Here is an 8,785-nt window from a genome sequence, read left to right as displayed (position 1 = left end):
AAATTTTATTTATTTATTTGAGAAAGAGAGAGAGAGAAAATGAGCAGAGGGGAGAGGCAGAGGGAGAGCGAGAAGCAGACTCCCTGCTGAGCAGGGAGCCCGATGTGGGGCTCTATCCCAGGACCCAGAGATCATGACTTGAGCAGATGCTTAACTGACTGAGCCACCCAGGTGCCCCTGGAATTTTAATAAATATTTTGCCTGGTTATAGATAATTTGATTTTGACATATTTGTGGAACATGTATAGATAGCTAGCTGGGAATACTGGAATACTAATTTAGTACTTTTTAGTTAAAGCTTAGAGCAGAGTCAGGCTAAAGACAGGGATTTAGAACTCAGTTGTCAACATGTAGGTGAGAAATATGGTTACGGGTAAGTGACACTTAACCAAGGAAAGCAGAATGGACAGCTAAGGAAAGTGTGGAACATCAGTGTTCTGGGACTAGTAGAGGAAAACTAGCCAGGAAGGAGAATGGGAAGGGTTAGGAATGGAAGAAAGGAGAGAGTAGTGTTGGAGACACTAGGGAGAATGAGAGAAAAAGGGCAGAGGAGATTTTTGGGTAGGTGGCCAAATCTGGACTAAGGGCAAGTGAGCAGAGCTGATGTGAAAGGGCAGTGTTATCCAATCCCTCCTTTGAGCTGCCCAGTGAACCTTGTAAATACAAAGACTTTGCCACGTTGATGGTGGCATGTTTCTGTTACTCTATATAGACTAGTTGTTCTCAAGGGGGTGGGTACTCTGGCTACATTTTTTTGTTGTCACAACTGGGACAAGGATGCTTTTGGCCATCTAGTGGTTAAGAAAGAAGCTAGGAATGCTGCTGGACATCCTACAATGCACAGGACACACTCCTCCCACCCCAGCAAAGAATGATCCAGCCCCAAAAACCAACTGAGAGCCCAAGAAACCCTGGTATAGACTTCGTGTGTTGGATATATTCATTCCATGCATCTTTTTAAAGCTTCATGCATGGTGTTTACGTGAGGACAGTCTGCAACCACGTGGCATTCCAGTTCCTCCTAGTTTGTGGCTCAATAGTGGGGCCCCCTTGAATGATTTGACAGATTCCAGAGAACCAGTCCACCCTTTCAACCAACCCAAGCTGTACATTAGCATGGTAATTTTAGAAAGGGGAAATATATTGAAAGAATTAAACATCTGAACTCAGCAAGATCACTCTTTCCTTGCAACTCCTCCCAGCTGCTGCCGCAAGTCCACTCCATTTCAAGCCTAGGAGAAAAATGGGTCTTCTCCTAGTTGTACTCTTTGAAGCTTTGGCCCTGCTGGTCCTCCCAGGAACGTCCGCTACAGAGCCCCTGAATTCTTTTTAGCTTAGGTTAACACACTGGGGCTTTTCTTAATTGAGAGCACTCACGAATAACTCAATTTCCTAAAAATCAAACAGCATTAACTTCTGCTCCTAAGCAATCAAGCTTCCTGATCATTCAGCTGCTTCCTGTGGGTCCTCATTTCCACTATCAGTGGGGTGGAGCCGGAGTGGGAGCATGGCCACTGTGTGCTCATACCAACTCGTGCCTGCACGCTGTTCTCATTGTCTCCTCCCAACTGTCAGAACTCATGGTTGGAGATTCTGAATTAGAACCTGCTCGGGCATCCATCAGCTGGGTAACCAATATGGGCAAGGGACTTAATATCTCTTACATGAAAGGAGAAGAATAGTACCTCCCTCAGAAGGTTGCTTGGAGGATGAAACTGGTAAACACATGGGAAGTGCTCAGAGCAGTGCCTGGCATGGGGCAAACTCTCAAAATAACGTGAACAATATTAGTTATTTGCTATTGTATTGGTTTCTCAGGCTGCTTTAACAAAGTACCACAGACCGAATGGCTTCAAACAACAGAAAAGCACTTTCTCACTGTTCTAGAAGCTAGAAGTCCAACATCCAAGTGTTGGCAGAGTCATGCTCCTTCTGGAGATGCTGAGGAAGAATCCTTCCTCATCTTTTGCTGGCTTCTTGTGGTTGTTGGCAGTCTTTGGTGGTTCCTTGGCCTGTAGCTGCATCTCTCTAATTTTTGCCTCCACATTCACATGGCCTTTTTACCTACGTTCGCCTGCGTGTCTACAAATATCCCTCTCCTTACAAAGACACCAGTCATGGATTTGGGGCCCACCCCTGCCCCATCAGTATAACCTCATCTTAACTAATTACAACTGCAAAGACCCTATTTCCAAGTCAGGTGACATTCTAAGGTTTTGATGGACATGAAGTTTTGGGGAACACTACTCAATCTACTATGGTACCATTAAGGTTAATGGACAAATTCATACTGGTTTAGTGGGTGCTTCTCTAGGTGAGGAAAATCTTATCAGTATGTTTAATTTTTCCAGACACATTTTAAAAGCTGGTCCTTTAAAACATTCTGCATGTTATAGCCTGAACAGCATCCTATAGAGACAATTTATAAAAAAATCAAAAATAGCATTTGACTCAGACTTCCTTTGGCATGAGAGCTGATGGAGAGATTTGGGGTGGGAGGAGGGGGTTGAATTCGATTCAGCCTACCACCTGTCCATAGACAAGGGGATAGACATCCATGAAATCAACAGAGGCAGCATCGTCTGTAATGCAGAGTCACTTTTCTGGTTTATACCAAGCAGAATTAGATTTGTGTGTTCTGAATATCGAGCGACACAGTGTCCCAGGGCAACATTGAAAGACACGTGGTAAGAGAGTGCTGCCAGTTAGTACACTATTTATGAGCAGAAAATTCATGCGTATATAACTTTAGGTGAGTGTCCTTTCCCCTGGTTTCCCATGAGGGAGACTACCTGATGCACAGCACTTACCTGTGTGTTCCCCATTGTATGCTGCTTCAAGTCTGTAACAGGTCCAAGTCTAAGGTATGTGCCACTTCCTGCACATTCTTGTTGTGAGTGAAAACCAGGTGATGCTCACCAGGTCAGTGTCTGAATGCAGTCAGATGCATAAAATACCCGTGAACCTCTCATGGAAAATACCCGAGAAGATTCAACTTCTTTCTATTCATTGCTAACTGCCCTTGTGTGTATGTCTTCTCCAGTGGTGGTTCTCAAAACTTGGCGTCTATACAAATCACCCAGAGATCTTCTTAAAATGCAGATTTAGATTCAATATATCCCAGATGGGCCCAAGGTTCTGCATTTCTAACAAGCTCCCAGGTGATGCTGATGTTGCTGGTCCCTGGAAAGCTTTAGCCTGGAAGGCTCTGTGTGAAATACCTCCCCTAAATCCTTTCCAACAGGTGGTACTTGTATACCAGAAAGGTACTTGTGGGATAAAGCTTATGGATTCTGAGAATGAGAAATATATCCGCTGTCCAAGGGATGCATCTGAGTATAGAGGAAAGAATGCCAGACTGGCAACTGGGAAATAGGTATTGGCATTTCAGTCCTGGCCTTGCTACTGAGTAGCTGTATGATCTTGGATATATCCTCTAACCTCTCAATGCCTCAATTTCTTTACCTGTACAGTAGGAGTGATATTGCTCCCTTTACCTATCGGAGTTTGCAAGAATGAACTGAAGTGATGTATCTTTAAAAACTCAGTGAAAAGTGTAAAGCATTATTTTTTTAAAAGATTTTATTTATTTATTTGAATGAGAGAGAGAGGAGGAGAGGAAGAAGGACAAGCAGACTCCACACTGAGTGAGGAGCTCATATGGAGCTCAATCTCATGACCCTGGGATCAGAACCTCAGCCAAAATCAAGAGTTGGGCGCTTAACCAACTGAGCCACCCAGGTACTCCTGAAAAGTGTAAAGTGGTAAATTGGTTTCTCCCTCCATGTTCTCTAGAGAATGAAAGACTGGTTGTTGGTCCAAACAGGAGAGCTCTGTGTTGTAGGGGGTTCCATTTGTGGTATCTGTGTGTGCTTCTTTGAGAGGTACCCTAGGACCCTGAAGGGTGCTTAAAAACATGTTCAAACCTAAAGCTTTTATTACTAACTTCCAGTAACTCAATATATTTAACATTTACTCAGTTAGCTCTTTGTGCATGACAGGTGTGGTCCTTGGACTATGGATGTATCAAGATAAATAAGGCAGGGCTCTGGACCTGGAGGAGTTTAATTCCACTATTAGGGACAGATCATGGACCTAGAGAGCCCAATACAAAGTAGAGGGTGGGTCATGTGTAATGGGAGTGGGGGTTTTCAATAAATTACCACGCTGGTCTACTTTTCCACTTCCCAAACCACTACCTCATAGGATTCCCACCCTCTGTTTCAAGGGAGCTAACATGTATCCTGGGTAATGAGGATAGTGTTGAATAGTGGTTGAAACCAGGGATCTGGAGCCAGACTGCTGGGTTTGACATTCAGCTCTGTATGACTTGAAGCAGCTTATTTAATCTCTTTGTGCCACAGAGAGGTTTACACTGGAGATGCTGTAATAGTATCTGCCATAGAATGTTGTTGTAAAGGATAAGTAAGTATAAATGATATATAGACATGTATACACACACATATGTATGTATACATGTATTTCCACAGTAAGCTCTATGGGTTAGCTACTATCCTACTGCTGAATGAAAGGGGAGTCCACAGAAGGCGGTAGGGGCGGGGTTCAGCCAGTGTGGGGCCCACGCGGCTGTGCTTCTACCCCCTCTGGTGGGGAATCCATAGGCAGGGTAAGGCAGCTGAGGGTGGAGGGCCCTGCCCCAGCGCCCATAGGTGGACAGTAATGGGGCTTCCTGCTTGGATAATGTGGAGCCTTGAATGGCAGTTAGTTACCCCCCAGGGGTGGCTTGACTTTCACTCTGGGTTTGCTCCCCTGCCACTCCCTGGAGCCAGTCACACAGGTCACGGCTCCTGAGCAGCTCCTCCTTTCACCCTGGCCCCCCAGGTCATAATAGCTTGCCTCTGGGACAAGTTTCTTTCAAGGTCACACCTCATTCCACTCCCTCCTGTTGCTCTTCTCCTGGTCTCCCTGAGGGCAGAATGGGGTAGGATGGTGGGGTCTCCTCCCTTCTCCATTCTCCTGTGCAAATCCATTGTTGTGTATACGGCACGTCCCCTGCTTGTCTCAGGTCTTCTGTTGTTCTAGCAGTAAAATATGTTAAGTATTCATTCCCTCTACATGAGAACTCTGAGTCTCCAGGCAACATGGGCCTTATGCATAGATGTAGGAAAAAGAAAAACAAAGTCCTATCCAGTTTATGAAGCCTCTACAGAGACTGCAGGAAAGGTGTGAACACAGGAAAAGGAGAGCAGAGGAGGGTGCCAGCAAGCAACCAGCACGCATCTGTTTGATGTCATTGCCATACAAGACACCATAGGGACATGCAGGGCGGGTTAAGTCTGCAAAGCCCAGGTGGCCACTGGTGTGTGGCCAGGGAGAGACCAACCTTTCCGGCATCTGACAGTGAGGAAAATGTTCACCAAGGGAAGGCTCAAGTGTTGGGGAAAGAATGTCAGCTTCCTAACTGTCACCTCTGCCATGAAGCCTTGCTGGCTTCAACCTGGAGGAATTCATTCATTCATTCATTCACTCACTCACTCACTCATTTATTCAGCAAGGGCTTTTGGTAAACCTTGCACTTTCACTATTTCAGGCCACCTAAGGTTATTATAATGGCTTATCCATTTCTCAGTATTGTCTGGCTAATTAGCCTACCTCCCCTTCCTGTAACAGTATGGGTCAAAGTGAATGTGGCTTTCCATCAGCATCTCAGTTTGGCAAAAGGCAAAGAATACGGAGTAGAATTTTGGCTCTGTCACTTACTGGCTACATGATCTTGAGCAAATTACTTAACCTTTCTGAGTTCAGTTTTCTAATCCACTAAATAAAGTAGACTGTACCTGTATTAGTCAGCTTGGGCTGTCAAACAATACCATATATGGGGGGCTTACACAACAGATACTAATTTTCACATAGTTCTTGAGGGTGGAAGTCCCATATCGAGGTAAGGCAAAGTTGGTTCCTGCTGAGCTCTCTCTTCTTGGCTATAGAGGGCTACCTTCTCTCTGTTCTCACATGGTGGAGAGACAGAGACAGAGACAGGAAGAGATAGAGAGACAGAGATCTTTCTCTTCTTATAAGGCCAGAGTCCTCTTGGGTTATTTAACCTTAACTACTTCTTAAAGACCCTGTCTCCAGATACAGTCATAGGGGGTTAGGGCTTTGGGTAGGGGACACAATTCAGTCCATAACAAATGGCATGGGGCCATTTCCCACAAGTACCTTCCTTGGTGGAGGAGGCAGGGCCAAAGGGCAAGGCCACCAGTCTAGTCCCAGCCCGCCCCACGGAGGAGCAAGTTCTGAGCTGAGTAATGCTCCTGTTAGTGGCACATTTCTTCTAGGGAGCCCCACTGTCCTTCCAAGCAGGAAGGGTGCTTCTTCCCTTCTTATCCCGAGGCTCCGAGGTCTCAGGGTAAATTCGCAGATGCACAGATCCACCAGGGAAGGGCAGGGACTGACTTCTCCTACCTCTAGCTGCAGAGCTCCTTGCCAAAGCAAAGACAACTGGTTAGGCAATTCTTTGAGAATGAATGAGCCCTTAACCTAAATAACTCTGAAAGACCTCTCAAATGCCTCTTTTCAGAGTAGCAATGTCCTCCAACTTGGTGTTTCATACTCTAGAAACAGGGAAGGCCAGGGCTGGAGAAAAATCTGTTTTCTTCCCAGTGATGGAGATTTGCTTTATCAGGCACATTACTATTTTTAAAAGTGAAGTAAATCAACCTTCTTTTAAAACAATTGGGTTTATTTTACTTTCTATTGTTATATGCAGGGCTCTTTGCTACAAGCCACTCCGGAGAACGTGAGCAATGAAAGACACATGCTCCTGGGTTGTCTTCTTGCTTTTGAAAAGCTTCCAATCTAGCTTGAAAGACAAAGCAGAGACATGGGAAAAGATTAATACAGCATGGGATGTAATAACATGAGGACAGCCATGAGCTGCCTTTCTGCACCTACTTCATATGGGTCGTGGTGAAGTTCAAAGGAGTAAGTGAAGGCCGGGGTGGTGGGGGGCCCAACAAATATTGGTTGAGTAGATGAATACACGCAAGCAGGCTTGCGGGCCAATGGGGGTGGGGCGCGGGGTCCACAGGAGCCAATGGAGTGGGGCACTGGGCCGAGGAGAGCAGCCCCCTTCCCACTCCCCCTTCCCCTGGCTGTGCAGGAGCTGTGGCTGTCAGTCACTTGAGGATCCCAGCTCTTTCCAGGTCTGCAAGCACTGGAATTACCCATCCATTTACAATGCTCACAGGCAACAGAGGAGCAGTTCATTTTTTTTTTCTTTTCCTTTCTACTTTTTGCCTTTCAATTGATAGAGCAGATGGAAATCTTGTTTCTCAATTACTCAGTGTCCCCATTTGATCTGAGTACATCTGGAAGGAGATTATTTGGATACACTTGCTTTTTAAAAATGAAAGTCAAAACAGACATGGAGTTGGGGGCAGGCTTTTTATCCTTTGTTTCTTCCCCTGCCTTCCCCATCAATACAGTTTCCCAAGAAAAACAAAGAAATAAACTTTCACAACATTAAGTCACAGCGGGGACTACTTCTGCTCCATTCCTCTCATCTCAAAATAAACTTAATTTATAAGGACTGGGGGGGGGGGGCTACAGTGATATTCTGCAATGCAAATAAAACACAGCGTGAATGCATACACAGGAAGAAAGTTTTGCTCTGTAAATATACCCAGGAAGTTCAGAGAGGCATAAAAAGTTGGGACAGGCGCTAGAAATGATTACTTTGGAAATGAATTGCAGTTTTCCATTTTTAAGGGAACATATGTCGCTATGGTTTTTCTCTGCCAGGATTGACGAGAGGGTGGCCTTTTGCCAATGTTTTCACCCTGATTGATTTGGCTGGCTGTGTTGCATTGGAAATGCCCATGACAATGCTGTTCTTTGGCTATTTTCATTCCCACTGGCTTCTCTTCTTGCAGCCTGAGCAGCTCAGAGCTATGTCACCACCAACTGTAAATAACCATTTACCATTTATTTCCTCTGGCAATTAAAAAGTGTGCTAACCAAGCTATGACCGACCTGCCAATTGAAGCATGTCTCCCCTGCACTAGCCCCCCACCCCTGGCACCTCACTTTTCTGAAATTCCACTTACAAGCCTAGAAGAAAGGATGGAATGATAAATCTTTTCCTGACCTTTCTATGAAGTCAGAGGATGATATTTGGCCAAGGCAGGGATGTAGGACCAGCTCTCAATCAAATGGTGAGGGTAGAAAATAACCTGGGCACTGCCTCCCTCCTTTCTCTGCAGCGGGACATGCTAGAACTCTCTGTGGACTCCCCATCTGCCATGGCCTTGTTCCTCCAGTCTGGAGGAAGAAGGCAGTCTGATGAAGGCCAAGGTGTTAGAGACCTAATGAACTGTCAATCTTAAGAATATTTGAATTTATTAAATTATGCCTATAAAGGGCGTGGCTTAACTGAAAGGCATGTTAATGGTGGGATTTTAGACACAGTAAATCTTGGACTGGGGGAGATATTTGGGGCCATGGAACACTTCTTGACACTTAAAAAGCAGACATTATTTACCTAATTTTCTTTTTTTATAAATATTTTATTTATTTATTTATTTGAGAGAGCAACAATGAGAGACAGAGAGAGAGCACATGAGAGGGGGGAGGGTCAGAGGGAGAAGCAGACGCCCCGCCGAGCAGGGAGCCCGATGCGGGACTCGATCCCGGGACTCCAGGATCATGACCTGAGCCGAAGGCAGTCGCTTAACCAACTGAGCCACCCAGGCACCCCTTATTTTCTTAATTTTCTATCATCTGTGTATGTATGCATGTATGCATGTATCTATCTTTGATCCTG

This window comes from Zalophus californianus, chromosome 3, assembly GCF_009762305.2.
Source record: "Zalophus californianus isolate mZalCal1 chromosome 3, mZalCal1.pri.v2, whole genome shotgun sequence".
NCBI lineage: Eukaryota > Metazoa > Chordata > Mammalia > Carnivora > Otariidae > Zalophus > Zalophus californianus.
The sequence above is the reverse complement of the archived record's forward strand: the minus strand, read 5'-3'. Positions refer to the sequence as shown.